Source organism: Schistocerca gregaria, chromosome 11 (genome assembly GCF_023897955.1).
Source record: "Schistocerca gregaria isolate iqSchGreg1 chromosome 11, iqSchGreg1.2, whole genome shotgun sequence".
In the NCBI taxonomy this organism is placed as follows: domain Eukaryota; kingdom Metazoa; phylum Arthropoda; class Insecta; order Orthoptera; family Acrididae; genus Schistocerca; species Schistocerca gregaria.
Genome location: NC_064930.1, coordinates 148,441,922 through 148,466,930, shown reverse-complemented (window position 1 = coordinate 148,466,930; position 25,009 = coordinate 148,441,922). Strand labels below are relative to the sequence as shown.

Here is a 25,009-nt window from a genome sequence, read left to right as displayed (position 1 = left end):
ATCACGTGGGTGCTTTCACACGTGGCTCTGCCTTTGATCGGATACAACTTCTTCAAATGCTGCCTTTAAATGAGATCCATCCTTCATGGAATCCTCCTAACTCCACCAACATTCACCTAACCTTCATAACCTCTTAGTTCATCCCTATGAAATCCCCAAACCACCTTCTCTACCCTGTGGCTCCTACACTTGTAACTGCCGCACCCCCCGTGTAAGACCTGTGCCATGCACCCTCCCACCACCACCTACTGCAGTCCTGTAACCCGGAAGAATGAAACTCTTGACCAGATGCAGGTCCACATAAAACGTGGAGTTATTTTGCGACCCACATCAGACGTGAAGCGGTATTTTTGATGATATTCTACAGTTGGGGGAGGCAGTTGCTGTTGGGCTGCAGTGTTCTTTAATTTGGTAACACACACTGTCAGGTGGGAAGGAGGTGACTATTTACAACTGAAGGCACCAAACAGCAAGGTTGTGCTGACGAGCAGGGAGAAGAATCTTATTTCAAAAAATTACAATAAAATGGAAAACCGAGTCGCATTCCCTTTCGAGAACTGTAAGGCAACCACAATAATGTGAGCTCCAGAAAAGCCCGTAATAAAATCCCAATGAGATCCTGCACGACAACCAGACGAAATAGTGGATGAAATACCAGTAAAGACATCATTAACAAGGAGTCAGGTGTGTGTGGCCAGGTGACTACTTACAAATAATCAGTGACCGAGCCACTCGGTGACACGATAAAATCTCACATTCAATATTTGGGAAAAATTTCCGGAAATCAGACAAAAATCTTAAAACACGAACACTACTCGCCTCATAATCAGTTATAATAGAGGGCAAATCCTACAGGAGAGCCAGATCGACACTCGCATCGACGTATAACACACACTCAAAATACCTCATACTGATGTCTGTGTCCCACATCTGGGGGCAGTCTTGCATCTTAAAAAGAAGCCACGTGTCAATGGAGAACGTTCCACTACGAGCTGTATAACAGTTGCTCCTTCACACCCTCCCAGGTGGAAGGAAGTAACCCACGGACACACTGAACGTTTTACAGAATGTAGTTCATTACTCCTCACTTTTGGCAACTGAAAGGGGGGAGGGGTCGACCAGTGAGCGAGAGTGAGAAGGGAGCGAGCCTCCTCAGCAGCCGCAGCGGCGAGTTCGTTTCCTCGAATCCCTCCATCCGGGAAACGGGCAGAAAATGGTCCCCTCGTCTCACCTATAAGGAGAAGGGGAGCATCCTGCACTTCTCGCAGGCTATAACAGACGACCAAAATTTCTAAGGCTAGCCATTCCGTACCGGCGGTGGCCACGTTGGGGACTCTGCATCGAGTTGTGGCAGAGCACATACTGCCTCCGAATTGGGTCACGGTCGATTCCACGTTGGACCCGTCAGTTCGAGTCGGGGTGTAGACTGCGGCATCTTCGAGTTTTGACCGAGTGCCATCCGCAGCGGGACCACACGTCCAGCAGGGGACGGCACGGAACACCGCGGTTACAAATGCGGCGAGCATTTTAAGCGGCACCGTGGAATTACACGCTACTGCTCATCTCGAGATCGACAGTCACGTGTCGTATGCAAATTTCTGAGGTTACTCGCCGAGCTTTCGATTACTACTTTCCGTCAGTACTTGCGAGTTTACTAGGGGGCACAGTAACTGGAATTTTTATTTTGCATTTTATTGAAACCTACATTTACAGTATTTTAGTCCCCTTCAAAGTATCGTCCGTGTGCAACGGTGCACTCGGCTCGACACTTGCCACTGCCGGAAACAGTTCTGGAACTCTCGTGGCAGGATACTGTTCGAAGCCGTCAGTGTATTTCGTTTGACATCGTCTACATCACCGAATCACTTTCCATTTGGACTGCTTCGTCCGTGAAAATAAAAAAAAGAAGTCAGACAGAGTGAGACTGGGTGAGAGGCTGGATGAGGGACAAGCACCGTGTCACGTTTTGCCACCGACTGTCGGCCTGTCCGAGCTGTGTCGGCTGGAGAATTGTCTCGGTGGAGCAACCAGTTCCCATTTTTCCCCAGTCCTGGCCATATTCACTGCACACACCTCCATATCTTCCTAACACGTCCACATAAAACTATTGGTTCACAAACTGTCTGGAACAACACACTCCTTGTTAACAATTCCATTCACATCAAAAGCACAGATAAACACTGTTTTCACATCGGATGGCACTCGACATGCTTTCTCGGGTCATGGTGATCTTTAAGCTTTCCACTGGCACCGCATTCGCTTTTACTCCTCGACTCCAGATTGCACCAGTAGTACTGACTCATCCGGCAGTTGGATAGTTTTGCATTTCACTCTTCAAGCCGTGGCAAACATTAACTTTTTTTTTCTCTTCGGTCACCTGCGAGTGAGCGAGGAACAAATTTTGCAGACTCCATCTCGTGTACAAATCTTCAGTTAAGATTTGCTGGACTGTGCTCCGTGACAATTTTCTTTCCTGAGAAATTTGGTCAATGGTCCTCTGAGAATTGCTCGTTTGATTGTGGCAATGTTTTCATCATTTCTTGATGTCTAAGTACAACCACGATGTGGCACGTTTTCAGTTGATGTTTTGCCAGATCTCAAATAAGAGAACCACTCTTAGCCCTGTGATTTCGCCAAAGCATCGTCACTAAAGGCTTGCCGAAGCATCCCAATAGTCTCTGCTGCAGTTTTCCCCGACAGGAAACAAAATTTCACACAGACTCTTTGCTCGGGGTCAACCACGTCATTAAATGCCAAAGGGTGGGAACAGGAATGCAAACAACAGAGCCAACAAACAAACCACTGAACACCAACTGATGCCAGCTTCCTGAGCCATGTGGAATACCCCTAACCACCACCACCACCACCACCACCACCACCACCACCACCAAACAACAAAGCAGGCACATCCAACTGCACAGTTTTCACTGTGGTTTATCAGTGTGTAAATTCACACAGAATTTCAACACCAAAAGAATTATTAACAGTTTTGACAGTCAATTTTTTTATGTGAAGTTAACAGATGGTTTTAGTGAATACATTTACGTGTTGAAACGAAAATTTGTTTTACTCAGATATCTTCAATCACATTAAATCGTATGCAAATACCTGCTTAAAGATCTACGCCAGAGGCCAGAGTTCAATTTTAAATTCCGCACATTAAAATTACAGGATATGCCTCAAATACGTGGCCTGCCAAAAATTAGTTTTCTGGGTTAGCAAAGGTAACCCTGAACAGGGGATTTTGCAGGGTGCTTCCCAAATCAGATGTAATGTGGAACACCACCCTCTGGCATTACTTTCAGTTCTGAAAATGTTAAGTAATTCTGTGTAACCTCAAAATCTCCTTCCCTTTTGGACCAAGTTGTCAAGTCTTACACACTGCTCACACAACTCAACTGGGTTTTTAGCACGTAACTGGCACAGTTAAAGATTTTCAGATTTTCCACTGCGGCAATACATTTCCGTGGAAAATAATACCGCAAAGGAGCAAGGCATCGAGAAGCAGATTCAAAATGCACAGAGAATGGAGACGCGACCACACTCGTCGAGGTCTCAGCCAGGGAAACAGACGCCAATAACCGGCGCGAACGCGGCTACACTCCACCGCACTGTACAGCGGAATTCTGCCACAGTCGGGGGCCGACGTCAACATACAGAACAAGTGGCAGCAAGGCGGCCTCCACATCGAGGTAGGATACAGCAGACAGGGCACCGCAAAGCCCCTGCCGATACCCAGAGTGGTCAGAGACGCGAGGGACAGCGAGGGGCAGGCAGTTCTGCAGACCGCTGCGGTGCGCAGCGAAGCGGCCTCGGTGGGAGTGACGCTGCGGGCGGGTGTCTTCGAGTCCGCGGCCGCCGGTGACTGCTGCTGCTGCTGAAGGCCTCTCGAGCTCACCATAACCTGCGACAGGAAGGTAGTAATTGACACTCTGAGGGGGATTCGTGCCATGTAACACAGCCCTGTGATACCATGCTGTAAGTAAAACAAAAGACTGGTATGCAACAAATAAAGTGTCACCAAATTATTGAAGTATGTATCCACTCCTCTTTCTCCACCCCCCCCCCCCCCCTCCCAAAAAACCCACTCTTTCTCCTCCTCACACTGTCTTCCTTCCACACGTGAAACTTCATAAACTACTGCCTCTGACTTTGTTCACAAATCTCTTGGGCATTCTGAACAGAATGTTTGTGTTCACACCTCTCGAATATCAGTCATTAACAGTTGAACCTTTAGATGTTTTTGGTGGTGTGCACAGACTGATCTGTTTCATCGCATGAGGTCTAAGTTAGGTAGTAGACTGATAATCTGACTAAAGTTAAAGAAGCTGATGAACGTGAATGCGGGATATAGTGTGTAGTAACAGGAGCGACCTGTAGCGTAGCCTAACTTACACTCACACACTCACACACATTATATGCACTTTTCATCATAAAAACAAACTGCAAAGTAAATTCAGGAAAGCTGTACCATAACAGACACGTCTGCAACATGTATTCCAATACGTACTAGGTGTACAACTTTGCTTCTGCCATTTACCGATAGATGGCGACAGTGGAAATTAGCGGTCGAAAGAAACAGATCGCAGATGTCAGACAGTTGGCTCGGACCTCGGTCAAGGTAACCTCATTCAAACATCAGCCCATTTGTGTCTGCATCGTAAAGTTGTTCTCGATTGAAAATGTCAGTTTACGACCCTAATTCTACTCATTTGCGGGATGTGTTACTGTTTAGTTTCAATATGAAGAAAATTGCAGGTTAGACTCGTCGAATGTTCTATTATGTACAGTATTAGTGAAAGAACATGTCTTGAGTGATTTTAACTCCGCAGACTGGCATAGCTGTGGAAGAGAGAATGTTTTCGAAAATTCAGAATTGGAGACATTGCCGAGTGAACACACGCGTCAAACTCGGGAAGAATTGGCACGATTAGTGGGAGTGGCACAGCGAGCCATTTCAAAACGTCTCAAGGCTATGGGCACAATTCAGAAAGAAGGAATTTGGCGTCCTGTGTGAGCTGAAACCGAGAGACACTGAATGGCATTTGTGAACAGTTGCTTCAGAGGCAAAAATGAAAGGGATTTCTACATCGCTTTGGGACCGGGGACAAACCAAATATTTACAGCTCCAAGATCGTGCTCTGCATTTGGTGGGACCAGCTCGGTGTTATGTACTATGAGGTGTTAAAACCAAGTTAAACAATCACAGGTGCTCGTTATTGAACACAATATGTTCGAGCAGAGCGTTCCAAGACAGTATGACAACGCTCGACCCCACATTGCAAAAGGGTCAAAACATACTTTGAAACATTAAAATGGGAAGTCCTACCCCACCCGCTATATTCTCCAGACATTGCGCACTCTGACTATCACCTGTTTAGATCAATGGCACATGGCCTGGCTGACCACCACTTCCGATCTCACGAAGAAGTCGGAAATTGGATCAATTCGTGGATCACTTCACTTCAAAAGATGAACCATTATTTCGATGCGGGATTCGTACACTGCCCGAAAGATGGGTGAAAATAGTGGCCAGTGATGGAAAATACTTTGAATGATACATGTGTAACCAATTTGTTTCATTATAGCCTCAAATGTTGGGAAAAAATGGCAGAAGCAAAGTAGTACACCTCGTATTATTCACATATGATACACACAAATTACGAAAAATGCATCAGGGTACCAATTCGGTTTGTTCCTGTATACGGTGACCTGGAATTTGGCCTCGAGGAAATCTACAAATCACAATGGACAAATGAATGAAATAAAGAACGAAAAGAAATGGGATCCATTCTTACCGTGTCGACCAGCAAGGAACCATCCAGCGATTCTTCCATTGCGGCAACAAATAGGCTGGCGATTAATGTTCACAGGCGTCAACTTCTGATTTGGTTTGTGCTGCAGGGAACTGTTCATAAACAGATATTTGAATCATTAACTCCTTCAATCATTAAATTGAACATTTTAACACACATTAATTAATGTGAAATGATCATTCACACTAATTTACGTAGCTGTCGTAACTATGAATTGTCAGTAAACATCTAATTACCACATTTTTTTGTTTTCTGTTTTTATTGAGCACAAACTGGACATTCTTCTAAGATATAAAATATTGTCAAGCCAAGTGGACTCACAGCATTTTCTACGCATCTGCATCCACTGTGTCACACTAATGGCAGTTCTACAACACTGAATACATTATAGTAATATGTATTTAAATCCACGCACAGTCCAATCGCATACATATGATGACAATGAGGCAGCTACACAAGGGTTAAACAAAAGTCAATAATTTACAGTGCCACACTACATTCAACTATTGTCTACTCGGCAGTCTGGCCCAAAGCAGGCATCGCCAAAATCTGAAATGACAAGAAATGTTCAATAATACCTAGAAAGATCACTGGATCTGTTAATTTTGACAATGTGAGGCTGATATGCTTTTCCATAAACACTTGGTACGAAAACTCCCATTAGTTCAAGGTGTTTTTTGAGATGCAGTGGCAAGTTAAACTACTGCAGGCTTAGGGCAGCAAAACTAAACGAGGTTCCCAGTCGAACTTTTAGTGTCCACTCTGTAAAAAATGAGTCAAATGCTTCAGAAAAATGTAAAGTATTGATAACGTGTGTAGTCTACGCTCTAATGAAGGTCAGTTTTCACTGCCCATCACGTCACCTCATGTCATGTCACGTCTAAACATTCCACAATGCATTTCACATGGCGGCGTCCACACTGGCCATCACATCACCGTCAAGGTTTCTCAGGAAGAAAGTTTTGATGGCTGACATCCATTTATCACACGATCCTGAAACTCATTTCCTTCCGATCTACAGTGACATATGGATCTCCCAACTTCGTTTTGGCGCACTTTTTATGTTATTGCTATTAGTTATTTTTGTTATTTCCTATAATTTGTTCCATTTTGTTAAAATGTTGAATTCTATAATGAAAAAAGATTAATTGAAGCAGTCAGGCAGCTTATGAATTGTAGAACACGAGTTTACTTAATTACTTGCTCTATACTGTATTTCTTAGGTCGACTTCTATACATGCCGCTATATTATTTAACATTTTGGAATGAAATGGGTGGCAGTATGTCTGCAACTTTAAGTGGAAGAGATGCTACGGTTAAAACCAGATTACTGGTATTAAGTGGAATATATCTGGAAGTATTACGGTATATTGATAATTTTTACTTATGGACCGTCTGACAGCAACTGAATAAAACAATTTTAGTGCCATACGCGTTTCGCCTTTATTTTCTGCAAGGCATTATCAGTGGCAGGTTGCGTGGACAATTTCTTACATATAACGCTCCAGGAGCATTTTATTCAGTTGCTGTCAGACGGTCCAAAAGTAAAAATTATCAATATGCTGTAATATTACACGTAACTGAGGAACACAGGACTATAAAAGTTGAAGATATCTGGAAGTGTTCAGGCATTTATAATGTTCGATAAAGAAATGGGCTGAAGCCTTCAGGCATTGCATCTACAAACCACTGTGAGGTGCACGACAGAGTGTACGTCCCACTGTACCAGTATTAGGGTTTCTTCCCATTTCATTCACATACAGAGTGCGAGATTTTTTGAATGCCTCTGTACCTACAGTAATTATTTGAATCTTATCCTCATGATCCACATTTGAGTGATACGTAGGGGGTTGTCGTATATTCCTGGAGTTACCATTTAGAACTAGTCTTGAAACTTTGTCCGTAGGCCTTCCTGGGACACTTCGCATCAGACTTGCAGAGTGTCCCAGTTCGGTTCCTTCAGTCGCTGTGAGACACTACCACGAATCGGACAAACCTGTAACCGTTAGTGCTGGCCTGTACATGTTCAACATACCCTACTAGTCCTATTTGGTATGGGTCCCACAGCCCTGAGCAATATTCTAGAACCAGCTGTACGAGCTGTTTATAAGCAGTCTTGCCTGTAGACCGACTGCACTTCCCAGTACTCTACCAATAAACTGAAGTCTACCACCTGCTTTGCCTACAACTCATCCTACGTGATCTTTCCATTTCATATCCCTACAAAGTGTTATACCTCGTTATTTCTGTGAGTAGGGCCATTCCAGCAGTTATACTCGATAGTCATAGGGTACTACATTTTTTTTTTGTTATGTGAGGTGCAAAATTTTCCATTTCTGAGCATTTAAAACAAGTTGACAATTTTTGCACCACTTTGAAATCTTCTCAGGATCTGACTGAATAAATAAACATGCAGCTTCTCCTAGATAGTACTTAATTGTAGATAACTGCATCAGCTGCAGAAAATCTGATTTTACTATTAACATTGTACAGTTATTAATATACGACATGAACAGCAGTGGTCCCAACATTTCCCCGGGGCACACCTGAAGTTACATCTACATCAGATGACAACTCTCCACCCGATATAACACGCTGTGTCCACACGAAAAGGTCCCCAATTCGGTCACAAATTTCACTTGACACCCCCTTAGCTGTGGTACCGAGTCAAATGCTTTTCACAAATGGAGAAATACTGCAACTACTTGATTACCTCGATCAAAAGTTTTCAGTACGTCTGCGAGAGAGAAGTGCGAGTTGGGTTACTCGTGACTGACATTTTTCAGGATCCGTGCTGCCTGGCATTGAGGTGGTCACACTGTTCACAATACCTCATAATGTTTGAACTCAGAATACATTCTAAGATTCTACATCACACCTACGTCAAGGATATTGGATGGTTGTTTTGTGGATCACTTCTACCCTTCTTGTACACAGGTGTGGCCTGTGCTTTTTTACTAGAACTGGGCAGAGTTATTTTGTTCAAGAGATTTACAATAGATTATAGTAAGAAGAGGGCTAACTCAGCAGCAAATTCAGTATAGAATCAGAAGGATTCCATAGAGCACTAATGCTCTGTCCAATTTTAAGGATTTCATCTTTTCTGTGTTATAAGTATTAAATTTGGGTGATTCTCCTGGATTTCCCTTTGTAAAAGAACATTTGAAAATGAAGTTAAGCATTTCAGCTTTTGCTTTGCTACCCTCAATTACAGTTCCTGCCTCATTTCGCAAGGGCTGGACACAGCTTTGGTGTCAGCCTTTACACATGACCAGGATTTCTTTGGGTTTTGTGAAATACCACTGTACAACATTCTGCTGTCATAGTCACTGAAGGCACCACACAGTGCTCTTAACAGCTGACATTTCACTCGGCATCTCTCTATCTACAGCCCGACGCTTTGTTTCATGCCTATTACATAGTAAACTCCGTTTCTTAAGACGTTTCTTCGCAGTAGCTGTATACTGTGGAGGTTCTCATTATTAGCTGTTCTACTGGGTATGTATCCATCCACCACATGGTCAGCTGTTCTTTTAAACTTTACCCATAGCTCCTGTACACACTCCTGCACTGTGGAAGTTTCAAGTTCATTGAGATGTGACACTACTGATTTTATATGTAGTTTCTGCTCGTTTTAGTTGTCCTTTTTACTTTGGTAATCACTGTCACCACAATTGCATCACGGTCACTGATACTAGTTCTGATGTAGACATCCTCAAAGAAGTCAGATCTGCTTGTTGCCATTAGATCCAAATATTTGTTTTAGTAGTTTTCAGTTAAGGCATTTAGTAAATTTTCACAGCTCATCTTATCGTGCCCACCAGAAACAGAACTAATTTTCCTAATTAACTGTCGGACGATTAAAAGTCTCCACCGACAATTACAGTACGATCGGGGAACTCCTACGTGCAGGTGAACCGAAGCTATCTCTGAAGGTTTGGGTTACATCGGGAGATGAGTCTGGTGGGTGACATAAGCATAAAAGTATTATACTGCGCCTCACTCCAACTACGTGAGGTTTCAATTTCTATCTCAGTGGATACGAGTTTCTTTTCTATTGCAACAAATAGACCACCTCTATCTCCCATCTACCTATCCTGTCAATATACACTCAAATTTTTCCCAAAAATCTCACTGCCATCAATTTCAGTTTTCAACCAACTTTCTGTACCTAGTGTTATGCGAACTTCACCGCTTTTCACGAGCGCTTCAAACTCGAGCACTGAGTTGCGAATTTTAATACTCTCACCTGCAGTAGACATTCTTTCTATCTTACACACACACTTCCCCGTTTCGTGCAAGTATCACTGTCTGGACTGGACGGAGAGTCGTCTACTCTAAAATCTCACCCCCACACAGTCTGCTACCTGACTACCACCCTCTGCCGTGTAGGGCACACCTGACTCGTTTGAGGGGACCCTTCAGTTCTCAGCCCAGGAAGTCACAGCCTAGCTTGTCACAGAATCTTCAGAGTCTCCGGTTCAGTCCTCCATTCGACTCTGAAACGAGTGGCCACAATCAGTTCTGCGAACAGTGCCGCAAATGGAGAGCTTCGTTAAAACTTATCACGGACCCTCGCTACTACGGTGCAAAGTTATTCCCGTAAAGACACCGTTAAGCTGTGGCTAACGGATGTAAAGTAATTTGTAGAGACGATCACGGTGTCACTTATCTCGACACTGCCGAATAGCCACCGTGCACCTGGCTTCGTCGTCTAGGCGGATGAAAAAGGTGGGGGTCTTGACTTACCAGACCAACCGAAATCACGAAGCAGGAGTACACGACTTTTGTTTAGAAGAAACATTTATTATCAGAACTTTGAATTCTGAAGTATTTTAGTAAATTTCACAATCTCAAATCACAAAAATAAAGTACAGTCGTGTATTATCCGAAGTAATTGGGGGACATGGGTGTTCAGAAAACTGTTTTGTTCTTATAATCTAACTGTAAATGTTTATTTGCCAAAAAGAAGTACTGTACAGTAAATTTATTCATAAAAACAGGCATCTCTTTTAGTATTACAAAGTGACATACAAAGGCAACTTCAGTAGGAATATGTAGTATGTGGCACAGTTTATTGAACAAAAGTATATACATATTAACATACGCATTTTGCATGAACAATACACACAGTATACAAAATTAACATTTAAAAAATCCTTTATTTTGTTTGGTCTGTCTAAGCAAGCCTACATGCTTATGAGCAGCTAAGTCACGTACTTTTTTCATTACAGATATCTGAAACTGGTCACTTTCATCTTTGACTTCAAATCACGAGTGAGTCGATGATGGACGGTAGGGCGGGAGAGTAACAGGTGCGAGTGAGTACACAGTTCGGTTAAGCGGTCGTTCGGTTGACCGACGTTCAGATAATCGACACTCTACTGTACTATGTTCACTGTGGATACCACATATTTATCGAGAAACGCACACAAAAACAACAACTCCCGACCGCAGCCAAAATGCAAGTGGCCGAAATCACGTTGCCGACCAAAGACCGCAGAGTTATATCGACAGACAGCTTAAAATTTCTGTATCGATTATTGATGCTGCATTTTTAAGTTAAGGGAAATATCAAATAGCATAAAGGATAATTCAGTGAAAATAATAATTCAAATGACAAAGCTTTACATATAAATAATCCAAGTCACACTTTTACAAATAATAAAAGTTTTAATTTAAATATACTTTCAAACACCTACCTTTGATCAGACTAAGTGATCAGTTTTCGAAAACTATTTTAATTAGTGTATAATATGTCATAACAAAATGGGCTCTATTGGTGAGTTCCATTACAAACTAAGCACAAGTCAAGTCTTCTCAGCTGTCTATTCCAGTCACTGGAATGACCTAAGAGTGACCTCAGAGCCCAGACAGGCATTTGTTCTAAAGTGTGCGACAACCTGCAGTCGGTTTCATGATGTTCCTTCAGTGGCTGCTGGAATATCCCCTTCAGCATACTGAATAACACCCTCAGGCAGACACACTGAGGGCTCCCAGTGTCCTTTCCCGATTCTTGCTACCATTTCTGTAAGTGGTACCATCATTCGCAGTATGTTCGAACTGCCTACAATTCGTAGACCCAAACACTTTTGCGTTTGCCGCCTCCTGACTCGGATAAAACAGGTTTCCCCACAAACAGGTGAAGTGAGTCGCACTGGGTCAGTTCCAGTTTCAGTGAAAAACTTCAACTGCAACTCATCGGTTACGGGGATCGGTACGACACCCAGAGCCCTCCACGGTCCCCTTCCACACTCTGCGGCAGGCCCGGATCCACCACTGACGTGCCACTCACATTTGAGTGGGCAAGTAACGGCAGCTCCTGTACTTCCTGCAGAAGAGACTCGACTCACAGGAGAGGACAGTACTCGAGGTACCTCCAGTACGAGTATCGGAGGTACACAGCTCTCGGCAGCTCTCCCGACGCACCGATTCACGGCAACTGCCGATCTTTTGTTAGTAATCGGGGCAATTTCCAGCTGCCTACGAATGTCAGCCAATTAATCCCATGTTGGAGAACAACATTCACAGTGAGGCAGCATTTTGGCTGCAACAATGGCAAAGTATTTTGTGTGTAGTATACCTCAGACTTCAAGAAGAATATCATAATTCCAATCCCAAAGAAAGCAGGTGATGACAGATGTGCAAATTACCAAACTATCAGTTTAATAAGTCACAACTGCAAAATACTAATGCAAATTTTTTTACAAACTAACGGAAAAACTGGTAGAAGCCGACCTCGGGGAAGATCAGTTTGGATTCCGTAGAAATGTTGGAACACGTGAAGCAATACTGACCCTACGACTTATCTTAGAAGCTAGATTAAGGAAAGGCAAACTTACGTTTCTAGCATTTGTAGACTTAGAGAAATCTTTTGGAAATGTTGACTGGAATACTGTCTTTCAAATTCTGAAGGTGGCAGGGGTAAAATACAGGGAGCGAAAGGCTATTTACAATTTGTACAGAAACCAGATGGCAGCTAAAAGAGTCGAGGGACATGAAAGGGAAGCAGTGGTTGGGAAGGGAGTGAGACAGGGTTGTAGCCTCTCCCCGATGTTATTCGATATGTATATTGAGCATGCTATAAGAAGCTATAAGATGAACATCAACAATAGCAAAACGAGAATAGTGGAATGTAGTCAAATTAAATGAGGTGATGCTGAGGGAATTAAATAACTGATGGTGGTCGAAGTAGAGAGGATATAAAATTTAGACTGGCAATGGCAAGGAAAGTGCTTCTGAAAGAAGAGGAATTCGTTAACATCGAGTATTTATTTATGTATCAGGAAGTCGTTTCTGAAAGTATTTGTATGTAGTGTGGCCATGTATGGAAGTGAAACATGGACAATAAATAGTTTGGACAAGAAGAGAATAGAAGCTTTCGAAATGTGGTGCTACAGGAGAATACTGAAGATAAGGTGGATAGATCACGTAACTAATGAGGAGGTATTGAATACGATTGGGGAGAAGAGAAGTTTGTGGCACAACTTGAGTAGAAGAAGGGACCGGTTGGTAGGACATGCTCCGAGGCATCAAGGGATCACAAATTTAGCATTGGAGGGTAAAAAATTGTAAAGGGAGACCAAGAGATGAATACACTACGCAGATTCAGAAGGATGTAGGTTGCAGTAAGTACTGGGAGATGAAAAAGCTTGCACAGGATAGGGTAGCATGGAGAGCTGCATCAAACCAGTCTCAGGACTGAAGAAAACAACAACACAACAACAACCTCTTTTTGTATGTTATCTTAAATAATTTTAATTATACGCAACATTATGTCCTTTTAGTTCAGTTGATTCAGGATATGTATGTTACTACTCCCTGAAAATTTGGATTCTCTACTCGACGTGCTTTACGATATTTATGGAAAAATGCAACAGAAAATGTTAAGTTCCAAAAGACTAACTCAATATAGGCTTCATTTTTAATTACTCCAAAGCACCCTGCACCATACTGAATATCACCCTTTTGAACTTTTTCCCAGGTTTTTTTTCCTTTTCTTCTTCTTTCTGGACTCATTAGTGGCCAACTGTGCTGCATCTCTGCTTTATCAATGTGAACCTTGTCCATCCATTCAAGTTCTCTAATGCAGTTTGCTCCAGGATTAATTCCCATATGGTATAGCACTTTCACCCCACAAATGCTGCCATCATTAAAAGCAGTAACAGCATCACTGACCCCCACTTTCTGCATTTCAACAAAAACATTTTTTGGATGGCGAGTCCATATAAGATTATTGAATGACTTGTTGGGATTTTGAGTCTGACCAGTAATTCAGGATTTAACAGGTCTCTGTAAATAGGTTTTGTGATATCCACAACTGCTGCTGGGATGGAATATTTATGGCTGTATGAATTGAGTGTACGGGTATTGTGGTAATTGCACCATGAACCGGGTCCAGGAGGGCAAAGGTGGTGTACTGGTTTTCCATCAACTGAGTCTGCGAAAGAAGGTAGCCCCTACTGTCTTCTTCATTTTCAACAAAACCTCAGTATTAATTTTAATGGCCATCCCATAATCTGCTATAGTTCAATCAATCATTTTGTCTGTCAGCCTGCCTGTTATGGTTTTACTGGTTTTACCATCAGGAAGTTTCTTGTCTCACAAACTTCGTTTCAACTTCCTCAACCTGGTGCCCATCCTCTTCTGGACATGACATTTATAACACAGCAAACCACAGCCTTCCATATAAAAAAATTACAGATTTTATTACATCTTGAAGCAAACCAAGTAAAAGTTTAATTATTTTCAACTGGTGTACATCATATTTAGAAAATAAAATACTTCCCATGTGAGTTTATAAGTGACAGATACATCATTTAATTCAGAAATATGCAAATTTTATAAAGAGAAAAATCTGAAAATGTGGGGGAAAAAATTTCCATTATAACTACCCTTAAATGTGCCTGTCTGCAACTTTGTTGTTATCTTTATGGCAAGCAGCAATCTATCTCTTCAGAGACTGTTGATATTCCTACCTGGAGTTTCCATTGTTTGATTTAACTTAATATTCTTTTAAGAAACCTCTTCACATCATCTGTAAAATTTAACGAAACAGGATTATGAGGTTCTTGTTGCCTACCAGTGATGTACCTCTAGCACCTGAAGGAACATCTATCGAGATTGGTAATTTTATCGCTTGCTGCCTGGAAAAACTGTGGCAGTAACACAATACCCCTAGCAAACCTTCACCGAGGAATTTGGAGAGAAAAGAAATGACAGTTGTGCAGTGGAACCAGGCTCATTGTCAAAATACCGATCCCAAATGTCATCTAAGCAACAATTCTGAATGGCAAGTCAAAAGGAAACATGCCATTTGATTTCAAAAGACTAGAGCTCCCTATTCATCTTACATTCGTAATGACCATCGAATCCCAAGTCAGTCGTTTTAGGCACATGTAGGCTTTTCGAACAGTCAATTATGTCACACGCTCAAGAGTGTCTGCCAAAAAACATTGTTATCGCAAAAGGCAGAAAGACAAAAATACTCTGTATTCAAAAGTACACAAATAAACTTCAAATTTAATTACTGCACAAAGAATTGTTGTCTTTCATTATTTTGCACACGCAAATGTGTGCGCTTCACATGTGTGTACATACTTCAAAAGAAAAAAAAAGCCATTGCAACACATGCTGGGCACAGCTCATGTTTAATAAAATCTGCTTCTAGCCACAATCAAAGGTGGGTTATTTAGATCACAACCACTTTCAGTCTTATGCCTTTCTTTAAGTAATCATACCTTATATGTTATGAATTCTGTTTTCAAATGTAGTAAACATTTTGAATGTATCAGTTCATGTCTCATCTGCAGGTAACAACGTTTTAAGTGGCATTAATGTGTGGAAATCTGAATATGGTGGTGCAAGTGAGTACTTTGGTGAGAGATGCGCAATTATGATACGGATATTCCATCTAACGGTGAGCAGTGAACTTTAATTGAAAGTCAAGAACATGAAACTGAATCTACAGTCATTTGAAGATCAGCACAAGTACAAAACTGGTCCCGATTTAAGTAAATCATCTCAAACAGTGACTGATGACAGATTTCGTGTGTTCCCTTTACTTATAATTTGCTGAAAGAACATTTATTTTCTTACCAGATAGCGCACTATTGCTGTTTACAGAAGCCACCTGACACCAATATTCTCTTGATCCCAGTCAGTACAATATGAGGACTGATGCTTTGTGATTTGATGCTTTTGCCACTTTGTAATGCACTGTCACCCTTGGGGGTTAACCGAAGCGTCCGATTCCGCCTGTCAGCTTTGACCCATGACGTACAGACATCACGATGGTGCAGAGTTTAGTTTGTGAGAGTGGCGTGTTCGCACGTGTTTGATTTTGATATGATTGGTGATACTCTCTGGTGGTGTGTTTATGTGTTGTGTATTAGGTCGTGTGTGTGTGTGTGCGCGCGTGTTTTTTTATCGGCAGCATATTGTTGCGGTTGGTGGTTCTCTCTCGTGGTGTGTTTACAGCTAGCGTGTTATGTGGCATATGGGGTTCATTTGCGTGGCAGGATTGCATGTGTGTGGTATCGGTAGCGACTGTGCTTTCAGCAGAATATTTTTCAGCGAGTTAACGATTTTGGTTTTGTTATGTCGGCGTTATTGTAGTTTTTTTCTGTTCGGCATGTGTGAATTTTTGTAGATATCTTGGGCAGGTATGGATATGACTGCCAAGATGAACAGTTTTCAGTTGTCATCAATGATGGGGGGTGGAGGGACAGTGAGTTGTCTCTAATAAAACTTCAGCTATTCGTCCTGTTGGCTGAAGTTGTGAAGTATTCAGTGTGTCGTGAAGAAATCAGGCTTACCGAAGTTCTGGTGTCTCGGATAAGGAACAGCTATATGTGGAGATGTCTTAAGGATAACAGGTCAAGAGAATTGGTCTATTCTAATTTTGATTTTCTAGGTATTTTTTGTAGTATTAAGTGTGGTGGTGGTGGTGAAAGTATTTTGAGACTTATGTAGTATCAATAGTTGCTGTTGACCTATATAGGTCGAGGTAAGTGTTAGATTCCAATTTTGTTGGTTTGTTGTGTTTTTTGAGGTGGTGGTGATTGTGGACGTGGTTGTAGTTTTGAGTTTCATGATTTGGTATCTGTAGTTCGTTGGCCTATATTGGTCAAGGGAAGTGTTTTTAGTCGATTTTGGGAAGGTTGTGGCTGTTTTATTGTTTTTGTCGTTTGGTTTAGCGGCATGTGTTTATCGTTAGTTTGCCCCAACCCAAAAACCCTCAGTTCCCTCACTTGTCCTGTTTGTTTCATTATATTTTTGGAGGAACATGTATTTGATGGTTTTTTATCTATTTTTGTGTTTGTTGTCATGTTTATGTTATGACATGGTCGTGATATGGGAGTAGTTGTGAATGGTTGTTTCCGCCATATTGGTGATGTCATTGGTCAAAGCAGATGGGTGGAATCTGACATTTCTATTAACAAACCCTTGGCACACTAAGTTGTCTGGCTATGGCAGCCATTAAGTTGCCTGCCTGGACAGGTTCTCTAGCTTTTGCCTTTTATTTGGGCCTGTAATTTCTATTGGTTCTCATTCCTGGAAGAAGGTGCTCTAGTTACTGACCACACCAGACATTCGAACCCAAATTCCTAAGCATAAAATTCCAAGAGGAATTCTTAATGTAATTCATTTTGGTCACATATGCTTTGAACTCAAACCATAAATAAGACCCTGGAGCCACTCACTGTTAGGTGGTATGAAAGACTGGGACATGACAAAATTATGTACCAGTCTTCTATACCTTACCTTAAAATTAACACATGGGAGTGACGATATTTTTAAAGAGTTGCTTTACTTCCAAAAATATCAGGGGTCAGTCCAGTATAGCACTATTGTGTATCAAATTTAGCTTATAATGTTACACATTGCCAATTCAAGGGCAGCCTTAGCTTAACAGTCAGGGAATACTGAAGTATGGGGTACACCTTTTCAGCTTCGACAAATGACATAGGTCAGCCACAGATGATAGGTGAAAAACATTTGAAAGCATGAATGAATGTTCAGAAAAAAGTAATGTAGCACAGAACAGATAGTACATGCACATCATGTGGACCCATAAATGTAAAAATCTTGTGTAAAGAAACAAAATTAGGAAGCATGACTCATCAAAATCTATAGAATAGATGAAATTAACAGGACTGACATGAGAATTAGGGGGTTCCGAGTGGGCACAACCTAAAAGCAGAACCACAAAAATTATCACAGAAGAAAATAGAAACCAAATTATCAGGAAGCATACTATGCCACATGAAAAATATGACATCATGGAATACTTCTAGATAAGCTGAAGTACTGTGGGTATGAATGGGACAGCACTCAAATGGTTTAAATCTTACCTAACTCAGAGTGCAGAAAGTTTAAATAAGCAGTTCACATAATATGCAAAAAACCGGTGATTTCACAAATTGGGGAACAATCAAAAATTAGGTGCCACAAGGTTCGGTCTTGGGTCCTCTTCTGTTCTTAATATACATTAATGGCTTTCCAATCTATATTCACAAAGATAGAAAGTTGGTACTTTTTGCTGATGACAAGTATAGCTATCACACCCAACAGACAAGAATTAACTGGTGAAATTGCAAATGATGTTTCTCAGAAAATCATTAAGTGGTTCTCTGCAAATGGGCTCTCATAAAATTTTGAGAAAACAAAATACATACAGTTCCACACAGTACATGGAATGACACCATCAATAGACTTCAAGCAGAAATCTGTACCTAAGGTAGAATATTCAAAATTTCTAGGTGCATGCATTGATGAGGGGTAGAGCTGGAAAACACACAGGAGATCTGCTGAACGTGAGTTCAACTACTTATGTTATTTGGGTCATTGAAAATTTTGGTGATATACATCTCAGTAAATTAGCTTACGTCTATTTTCATTCTCTGCTTTCGTATGGCATCATATTCTGGGATAACTCATCACTGAGTAAAAGAGTGTTCATTGCACAAAAGCGTATAATCAGAATAATTTCTGGAGCTCATCCTGCAAACACTTACTTAAAGAGCTAGGGATCTTCACTGTAGCTTCATTATATATATTACTCAAGGTTAAATCTAACTTTGGCACAGAAGGGGGTAAATGCTGCCACAAAAGTCTTTGGTCACTTACCTAATAGCATCAGAAGTCTGATATAGCCATATAGCATTTGAAAGGAAATTAAAAGAATATCTTAATGGCAACTCCTATTTATTAAGTGAATTTTTGGATATATAGTAAGTGGGTAATTTCCCCAACAGCCACAATAAATAAATAAAAAGATTAAGTTTCATGTAATATCTTGTATAGACACCTTGTATTAACCTGATACGTTCCACATCATTTCGAGGTGTCAATCACGATCTATGGAACAAGTACCAATCTAATCTAATCAAGCTGAACACTGATATCCTACTGTTCAACTGAGGAAGAAAATACCAGTGTTAGCCATGAAGAAAAAAGCAAGCAAGCAATCAAACACTGGTATTACCAACAGCCAAAAGAAGAACATACCTAACACTGGTATTGTGTACTTCAGTTCATCTACGAATTAAGTATTGCAAAGTAAACTATAACTCTTCCACTGGTATCCTGTAGGTTAGATGACGTTACCTATTGTGGAGGAAACCACAAACACGGTATCTCATTTCAGGTCACATGTATATTAACTGATGGGCAGAAAATGACACCTCTAACACTGGTATTCTATACAGATCAACTGAAAAATAGGACATTAGCGTTACCCCGCAGGAAAAAAAAAAAAAAAGAGGGACATACCCGACATAAGTGTCTTATTCATTAAGACACTGCAGTAAAGTAAATGGTACACAAATTCCTTAAAAATTTAGAACTTGACACTTCGTTTCCCAAGCTATGCAATTTACTATTGAATTGAACTGAATTTTATCTGATCCTGTAAGATTACATTGTGTACAGTAAATGTATATGTAATACAGGACATGTCAAAGTAGTAACATTCATTATCACTTATTTTTCTACCCCTTTAGCTTACTTTTTTTACATAATTGATAATGAATAACAAACTCTTTTGCAATGAGAGAGTAAGTTTTTTCGGAAATTTGTCAAGTACACTACATTGCACGTTTTCAGGCAGACTTCTTAGTAGTCTGATACCAGAGTACTGGGGTCGTAATGTGAACACTCGTTTTGTCTCTAGTTTGAGTTTCCCCACACAGTCACTCCATACACTAAGTATGGTTTGAAAAGTCCACGATACACTGTACACATAAGGTTCTTGTCTTCATTTATGATGGCTGCATCATTAAGAATATGACAGAGCTCAGTTTCTTACAGACAATGTGTTTTCTTCCATTTCAGTTCGTTATCCACAAGAATATAGTAGATTCTAGTTCTTCCAGCCTTGTTCTATCAACCTCTAAATCCACGTCTACAGCCTTATCGTTTTTAAACACTGCATACATAGTCTTTACATTTATAAGAAGTTCACTTTCCAACAGCCATTGAGGTGTGACATTTGCAGATATGTATGCTCTTCTCTATGACTCAAAAATATTTATGAGTTAAATATGACATCACTGGTCTAAGCTAAAAAGTTTTGCACCAATCTTCAGCTGACATAACATCTGCCTTTGCAAAAATATTGAAAACTGGTCTCAGAACACCAACAATCAGTTCATAGTTTACTCTTCCACTAGAACAAAGCTGTGTTGAGGACCTGCTAACCTACAATTTTGCCACATAGTAAGCCATTAGACTTTCACATCCATGCCACAGAGAATGGTCCTACTTTCTCTACTACAAACCAAAACTCAGATAAATGTAAAGGGCTGTTTCTTCTACCTTGACACTTTACCATCTCTAAGCTCAACATATCCTTCATTAAAGATGGATTGTGAGCCACTTTTCCCCCTCCCCCTTCTTCTTCATCATCAATGTACCAAATGGAAAGCTGCAGTTCACAAAATGAAAACCAAATAATGTCGCTGCAGTTGAAAATCTGTAGTATCACTACATTATGAAGTCTTGTGCATAATGTGAACATGGACCGGTAGTGAGGTATGACTGAACAGTGAAGCACCAGCCTTTTACTTCCTTGCAAACAAACCCCTGCACACTAGGGGTGAACCAAATAAGGTCTTGCTGTTTTAAGTGGACTGACCCTGTATTTGAGCACATGGAGGTTTCCATCTCCATCTGACAATCCAGATTTAGGTTTGTGTCATTTCCGTAACTACCTCCAAGTCAATTTCAGGATGTTTCCTACTATGAGGCTACGACCAGTCACCTGCCCCATCCTTGTGAAATTAGACCAGTAAGAATGTAACTGCCTCTACTGCGTATGGTGTTGTTCTTAAATTGTACTGCTGTACATGTACAACACCCTTGCAACAATAATCCACCAATAAATAAAACAAAGAATGTTCACCATAATGTTGGGTTAAGTTAATTATTTTTAGCTACCTTTTCCACAGTGGACCATTTCACAATATACTCGGGCAGGTAGACTTGGGGAGGAAAAAGAATTAGGCACACACTGGCTTAGTTAACAACCAGTTATCAGAATGAGGAATGTACTACAGCCCAAACTGCATCAGCTTTTTTTTTTTTGGGACAGCAAAGAGAGGAGCCCATCAATTACAGTGCATACAGAGGTGTTTAAACAGGCATTCCTCCCACTATCACAACTGGAATAGGAAGAAGGCCTAATAACTGTTAATGTAGGAGATACCGTCTGCCATGTACTTGTTTGTAGCGTACGGCTGCAGGCTTCCCCTGTGTATACTAGTGACAGAAAGAGCTCCACCTTACTGAGTGGCGAGTGTCAATGCTGATACAATACATCGTTTCAAAGATTGTCTTCTAGCAATGACAAAATTGGTATTGAAATATTTCCAAATGAACAGAAACTTCAGGGGTTTTCACGACACTTGTCACTTTTCTCTAGCAACAGAAAGTGACTGGAAACAGGAAAATGTATATGAACTTTGCATAACTAAGAAACACTCTTGTTAATTTCTCATCTAATTTTAAGTCAAACAGATGTCTTGACAAATACAAAATCCTTGAAGTTGTAATGTACTAAGATGATACTGCCTGTCATTGAATACACAAGTCCAACTACTGCTATCACATATTTCATCAGAGTGTAGGTAATAATGTACTGTATAAATGTGACTTGATAAATAAATTTGTAAGCCAACGACTTTCTTCCTGTGCTGTCACCCAAATATTAAACTAGCAATATGAAATATGCAGTTAACTACTTGATAAGCTTAAGGCACTTTCAGATTTGCTCACAGTGCCGGTATATAGGCACTAATCACTTTCTAATTTACTCGACTAAGTTTTGATGGCATATGTGTTAATAGCACTCAAATATGTCAGCTTACTGTTAATCTGTATACAGACAGTTTATGTTTCTGTTGCTTTTGTTCCATATATCTCGTCCATTCTGCATCCCTGATGGAAGTCATTTTTGATGGGACCTAGAGAACACGACGAAAAAAATTATGAATGAAAACGGACGCGTTCTCACCTTATAAACAGGCGCGAAATCAACCTGTGGGTCTTCCTTCCCGGCAAAACGAGGAAGCGACAAATGGGCTGATAATTAACGTTCATCAATGTTCACTTCCTGAAATCTAGTCGTGTTCACAGGAACTGTTGACATAAGAAGAGGCACTAGAATCTTCATTACCACATACAGTAAGTAAACAACATTTTAACACAAATTAGTGTGTTATAACAAATCATTCACGATTCTCACCAATTCATGTAACTACCGTAACTATAAATTGCCAGTAGACATGTAGGTATCAAAATTTTGTTTTGAATTTTATCGACCACAACTGACCACACACGGTTGCAAGACGTAATTTATCGTCAAGCCGGTCACAGACGTAAGACTTTCACATTTAATCTTCGACCACCATGGTCGAAGCACCTAATGAAGCAGCCAAGCAGGCCGCAGAGGATACAACCCGTCGGCTCTGACCAATGACGTCATACATTAGTCAGAGATGGTAATGTCTTCACTTCGAGGCATAGATAATAAAACAGTCCATTGATCCGGATAAGTGCTATCATTGTACATTAAAATAATTATTCGTAACGATATTCAGGTAATTTGGAGTATTAGTTTGTTATTGTAGAACAATTTTTAGTGTCTTATTTTCGTTTATAGGAGTCGATTTGTCTGTTTGTGAGTATGTAAGTTTCGTTACTGTCTATCTAGGCGAGCTTCGGTTATTCCTCGATATTTCCGTGTGGTAAGTTCACTTTTCCATTTGCTTTTTTCACTGTACTTCACTATTTTGACATATTTCACTGTTTTATTCCACCAGCATGTGTATTTTCATGTTGTGAAGTACATGATAGAAATTTCTCAGCCTTCGATCTTCTTTCGTTTCCCAGGATTAGTGTCAGTACGACATTTTCGAATGTGTACTTCTATCACGTCCTTCACTTCGCCTTTACACTGATGACACAACGAAAATTTGTATCCCATCCTTCACTTCGCCTTTAACTGCCACTATATATGTCAATTGGAGAGCAAGATACAAATGTTACGTATAGCTATATAGCTCAAGTAACGAATGGGATTGGAATACTATTAGCGTCCAAGGCAACAAGGAAACTGTACCCCATAGTGAAGTACGGGATACAAATTGTGCATATGTCGTCCTCTTGTCTCCGTGTAGTTCAATTGAGCTACAGGTTGCAAATGTAGCGTACGTCTATTTCCACCTTTTCGTTACCAGTGTACATATATAGAGGTCGACAGAAGTCTGGTATACATATATTATATACGTAGGTCCTTCTGTCGTCTACAATTTGTATTCTGTATTCCACTTAGGAATTACTGAAGCGTAGGATACATCGTTCAAGTGAAGAACAGGACAGTAATGCTTGTGTTAAAGAAGAAAGCGACTAATGACAAACTCGTATTCCGTACTGTACTTAAGCTAACGAGTAACGAATACCTTCATAATATGTTGGTTGGAATGATCTTAACATTCCACAGTGTTACTTACATCGTCAGACTATCGATTAATCGATAGTATATGCGCTATCGGTAGTCTGTTTTAACTATCGTTAGCCCTACCTTTTATAATGTAATTCTTTTTTAATTGGCGCCTGAAAAATTGTTGGTTCCTATTACCTCCATGGCGTTTGGAGTGCAGAGGAAAAGTAGACTGTATGGCGGTATTTAATCAACAACAAATACGGTGGCACCTTAGCCAGTCTAAGTTTTTTATAAGCTACGTTGTTAATGGATTGTTCGCTGTGGGTGAGCGGTTCGTGAAAGAGGGAATTTTAATTTTCTTGTCTTCCAGTGATGACAACGTATGGTCGTGTGTCTTGTACCGATCAGATGCCTATGGTGAATACTTCACAGCTAAATAACACGTATTCGTGAATGTGCGTTATACTGATTTTCATCTTCAAATGTGTGGTCTTACTTACTTGTAGAATGGAATACAAATGTCAATAATGCTGTTGTAATACAGCGCAGTTAGTAGAGGAAAATACATTTTAAAGATTTTTAAGTGTTTCTGATTGTACCGTGTAATTTTAAAATAAATACAATTATTGTCTGTTTCTGAGTCCTCATTGCACTTACACGTGTTTTCAGTTGCCCATGTTAATACGTAAAGTGAAAACACAAAACACTGACGCAATCCTAATGCCTCTGCGTCACTTCTGCTTTTGCTGAAGCACAAATATCATTCATATGTTGGTTGCCCATGTTGTGATCGATTAGCGAAGCTTGTTCCTTCAAGGATACACCAGCTACCGAAATAATTAATATAGGTAAAGCACAACTGGTATAGTGCCAAGTTTTAAATTTGTATGGTGGCTGGACATAAACATTAAAATATACAGCTGTATTTACATGCTATATGCTTTCACAGCATTGCAGGGCAATATTCATAAGTAATTCGGGCGAAATGTGAATGTTTCAGTGGATGTGAGACAAAAATTAACCACTTCTTGCCAACAGTTGACTGTAAATGTCCACGGCTGTTTTTGCAAAGCTCCAAATCCTGTATATATTTCTTAAGCTCTTGCTCATTAATGCTGAAACCACTTGTTTGAAATTTGTGCAGCGGGTGAATAAGCTCACGCTTTTTTTTTACTTCAACCTGATGAATAATTTTTCGAACGTCACGAGAAATAATTGTATCTCTAAAGCTTCTCGATCTACGAGG

At 40.6% G+C, this 25,009-nt stretch overlaps 1 long non-coding RNA gene across 1 annotated transcript; it reads right to left on the bottom strand.

Annotated features, from left to right (window-relative positions):
• On the bottom strand, nucleotides 1–22,803 carry LOC126295323 (uncharacterized). Its single transcript, XR_007552458.1, has 4 exons — nucleotides 22,564–22,803; nucleotides 22,333–22,457; nucleotides 5,799–5,908; nucleotides 1–3,904 (listed from the first exon to the last, which is right to left on the bottom strand). It is a non-coding gene; the product is annotated as an uncharacterized LOC126295323 (long non-coding RNA).
• Nucleotides 22,804–25,009: the final 2,206 nt, after the last annotated feature.